Genomic DNA, 4,542 nt, shown 5'->3' on the forward strand with positions numbered 1-4,542 from the left:
CCCTTCCCTCCCCCTCCCCCGCTGCCTCACCTGACAGCAAACCCCACTGTCTGTGCCGAGGGTCCTGCCTGCAGGAGTCCTGGTCTGACGGGACCAGAGGGACCTCCGGGTACAGTGGCCTCTCCTCCCCCCCACACCTCCTTGAGCGAGCCCATGGCTCCTGCCACTTGATAGTTGCTATGGATACAGTTTGGTGTCAGGAACCACAAAAAGAAACCATTTGTGACTATATGAAGCCCTTGCCACCTCTGGGCCCCCGCCCTCGCCTGACTTTGGGGTCCAGAGAGAGAATGCGCTGGCCCCATTGTTCCCCTCCCCCTGGTCCTACTGAGAACAGAGGCCTCAGCCTCAGGACGGCAGAGCTGGCCTGCCTGGGGCACCGAGGTGTGTTCTCCCTGCAGCCCCCAGCCTCTCTGGCTCCAGTCCCCACAGCTCGACCCTGGGCTGCTCCCCACGGGAGCAAGGACTTTCCACGGGATGGTTTGGTCGCCCGAGGGCCCCTGGAGGAGAACTCTGACAGCACGAGACAGGACCCGCCCAGAGGCCTCAGGAGGCTCCTCCTAAGATCCTGTGAGTCCCTTTCCTTGTGGGGAAACTGAGGCTCAGAAGATAAGGGCCCTCCCCATAGCGACTAAGAGACGAGAGGGGATGAGGGGGGCAGGGTAATTAAGTCCAAAGCTGTAGCCAGCAACACTCCCAACCAGCAGAGATACCCCACAAGATGGTTGACTTTTCTACCAGGGCAGACACAGCGAGACCTCGGAGGTAAGGCAGCTGCTGCCCTCAGGACTCACAGAGTCCAGGATCAGGGATCAGGGGCGCTGAGGTCTCCCCCTGCCAGGGCAGGAGGGTGGGGACAGGTCCAGGAAGACCTCAGGCACATGGGGGAAGGGAAGTCCTTCCCTCTGAAGGGGCAGAGGTGAGAGGCTGCCCAGGGTTCAGGAACCGAGAAGCCCAGGACCGTTGGGTTCTCGGGGCCATGGCTGGGGGAGGTGGGGCTTCCCAGTCTCCCAGCCCAGCCCAGCACACAGGATCCTGGTCAAAGAAGAGGCCAGGGTCTGTTCCGGGGCCACAGGGGCCATGGGGAGGCCTGTGAACAGAGAAGTGGCCTGGCCAGGGCTGACCCGCCAGAACTTGTCTCGCCCCTCTCGCCTTGGCCCCCAAAGAGCCCTCTGCAGTCAGGCTTGAACTGGAAAACTGATATGGGGCCCTGAGTCGGAGGGGTGGGGTGGCCACCCTTCCATCTGGGACCCAGCTCTGCTCGCTCAGTGGGACTGGCTGCGGGGAGAAGGGCTGCAGGTGGGGACGGGACACACTGAATGGCCTTGAAGTCAGCTCTCCTGTTCTCCACCTGCACCCCTACAAAGCTGAGGAGGCTGGGAAGGAAAGGGGTGCAGTGGGGTACAGGAGCTCCGGCCAGGGCCTCCCTATGGGGCACATGGCTGACTTTGGGGCTGTTGGGACCTCTGCTTTCTGGGACCTGGGACAAGGGTGCGAGCTTTTCACTCGCTCCTGAGGAGGCAGCGGGCCCCAGAGGTGGGGCAGTGGCCTGGGGCAAACAGGAGCTGGGTGTGGGACTTTGCAGGGCAGCCTGCCTCCCTGCGCCCCAGGCTGCCAGTGTCCCTGCAGCTCTGGGGAGGTGGCTGAGCCACACAAAGCCACTATCCTGTTCTCCCTGGAACCTGCTGTAAGGTGGCAACTCTCCTGTCCCCAGCCAGGGCCTTTCGGCCTCTTCCTCAGCCGTCGTGAACCTCAGGGGCCCCCGGGTGCTGGGAAGGCTCGGGTGCTCAGTCTGGATAGGCTGGGTGACCTCTGGCATGCCCTGCCCTCTCTGGATGTCGTTTTCCCACACAGTTTTATAAACTTCCCCAAAGTGGTTCCCTTTCTGGCCGGTTCAGCCAACGTCCACAGCGCCTCTGGGGCAGGCTCTGTGCCGGTTCTGGACGGCCAGTGGCAGACAGTGCCCTGGTCCCTGCCGACATGTTCCCAGTGTCACTGCCAGCGCATAGCTTCACCCAACCAGTGCCCCCTGAGGCATTCAGGGTGAAAGGAAACTGAGGCCCGGAGAGATGGCTCAGCTGTCCTCAAATGGCCCAGTGTGATCAAGGACCACCCACCTAGAAGGTCCCTCTGGGCCAAGTGGAGCCCAGTGTCAAGACGTAAAGACCCCCTGCCAAGGTCTCCCAGCACAGCCCCCAGCCAGGACCTGTGTCTGAGCGAACGCCCTCCCTGCTGCCTCCTCCTTCCTGGCCCCTCGTCCCTTCAAACCGCAGGGCCCAGCCGGCCTCTGGAACGCGTGCCCAGGACCTTGGTGATATTTTGAGTTTAAGAAAACTTTGCAGTCGGCAGGAGCTCTTAAAGGTTATAAATAGCAGCAGCAGGAGCCCACAGCCAGGAGCAGCGGAAACACGTGTCAAACAGACCTGGGAGGGGTGCTCGGAGGCACAGACCCCTAGGCCCCCTCCCCCTCCAGAGACCCACCGGCTACTGGGGATTTTATAGCCCCTGGAGCCGGAAGTCACACCCCACCCGAAGGCGGAAGGCGTCTGGAAAGTGAGGCTCCCTTCTGCGCCCCTTCCCCTCCCTACCCACCCCCACTGGGAGTAGTTAGCCAGGCTGGGGGGGGGGGCGGTATGTGGGGCCCTGCTGAAAGCGGGTCTGGGGTGGGAGTGCTTGCTCCCACCATCTCCCTCCCCCCACCAAGGTCTCCACTCAGCTGCCCCTCATAGGAACCCCAGGACTGAGTGGGGTTTCCAAGCACATCGGCTCAAACCCAGCCATCAGCAGCGAGGGGACAAGCCCAGGGTGAAGAAGGCATTTTTTCAGGGTCACTCGAGAGCTGGGCACACTCAGGCCCCAAGCCATGGTTCCTCCACCAAAGGCCGCTGCTGCCCCTCTCTATTCTGAGGGCCCACGGGGCAACCCCTTACCCACCCCCACCCCGAGGGAGGATGGCATTGCGAAGAGTCCCCTGGGGCAAGCGGACCCCAGGACCCCACCCAGTCCCCATGTTTCTACTTCTGATGGAGATCTCGGTTGAACAGATGAGGAAGCAAGCCCTGGGGAGGACAAGGGACTTCTCGTCCCTGACAGAGTGTGAACCCACACCCACCTAGCCAGGTGTCGCCCGCCCCACCAGGGTGTTGGCAGTGAACACCTGAGGCCAGGCCTGGGGTCTCCACAAGGGAGTCAGCTCTGGGTTAGGCAACTGTGGTCTCAGGCTTGCCTTCACAGCCACGCGATTTGAGGACGTGCTCTTGGGACTGAAGGGACACAGCCACGAAGGCCCCCTGGATTTTCCCAACTGCTCCATGGTGAGCACAGGCAGGAACTGGCACTCCAATGCCAAGGTCTGGAAACGGAGGAGGAGGCACGTCTGAGGCTCCCACCTGCCCTCCACAGTTCTGCCTCCTTTCTGCCCCACCTGCTGCCCACGGCCCCCAGCAGGACCAGCCAGCCCCCTGCCTCCCTTTCCAGCTTGTGAACTGGAGAGCACTGTGGAAACTGTAAAGTATGGTGTTCTCCCTGAGAGCCTGGAAGACCTGGCGAGGGGTCACCTCTGGGGATGGGGCCTCAGGCACATGCTCCAGCAGCTGGGGGCTGGTGTGGGCCGGGCCCCTCCCGTGCTGGGCACTGGGGGCCTGGGCTGGAATGTGCTGAGCAGCAGCGGCCACGTGAATCATTATCCCCTGTCGGGCTGAGCTTGGGACTTCCTGACCCAAACCAGCTCAGGCTGGGCTGAGGCAGAGGGGTGGCCTCCACCCAGGGTCTCCGGCCCTGGGTCTTGTAAGGTTCTATCCAGCCCCAGTGCTGCCACAGTTCACCCTAAAGACCCTCAGAGGGAAGGCATTTTGCCCACAACCCTCGGCCTCTGTGACCTGCAGCTGCATAAGCAAGTGTCGAGCCTGGGAGGCGCTGGAGGGCACCCAGAGGGTTTCCTGGGTGATTTCACACCAGAAGCCTAAGCTCCAGTGGGCAGTGACTCAGATGTGGGGGGGCTATGGGGCTGCAGGGATCAGGACACGGGTAGAATGAGGATCCCCACGTCTCTCCTGGCTGGTGGCTCCTGGGGACCCAGTGCTGGGAGGTCAGGCCTTCTCAGATCTCAGTTTTCCTGCCAGTGACCTGGGTACAAACCACCGTCAGCCCCCATCTGATTTCTTTAGGTGCCCAAACTTGAATGAAGTTACATCAGGGCTGTGCTCACATGTCCTGGTGGCCTGAAATTTCTGAGATGTGGAAAGGGCTGGAAGGGGTAGACAGGGACACAAGAGTGGCTTGGCAGGGCAAGGAGAGAACCACTGAGGCACACACTCCAGAGGCGCTGGGCTGGCCCGGGCGCCTGCCAGGTGGGCAGATCCGTGGAGGGGGTGGGGAGGGCCCAGGCCAGGGCATCTGGGTACTGGTGTGCGTGGGCCTGCCTCTGGTCCCCCACCAGGGGTCTGGGACAAAGTCCTGGGCTAGTGCAGAGCTTGGTAAAAAATCATTAATTTTCCTTTTCAAGCGAAAGCTCTGACTCAGGCCTTTTTCTGTCCTGAACAG

Source organism: Sturnira hondurensis, unplaced genomic scaffold (assembly GCF_014824575.4).
Source record: "Sturnira hondurensis isolate 20B ecotype Veracruz unplaced genomic scaffold, ASM1482457v3 Scaffold0020787, whole genome shotgun sequence".
Taxonomy (NCBI): Eukaryota; Metazoa; Chordata; class Mammalia; order Chiroptera; family Phyllostomidae; genus Sturnira; species Sturnira hondurensis.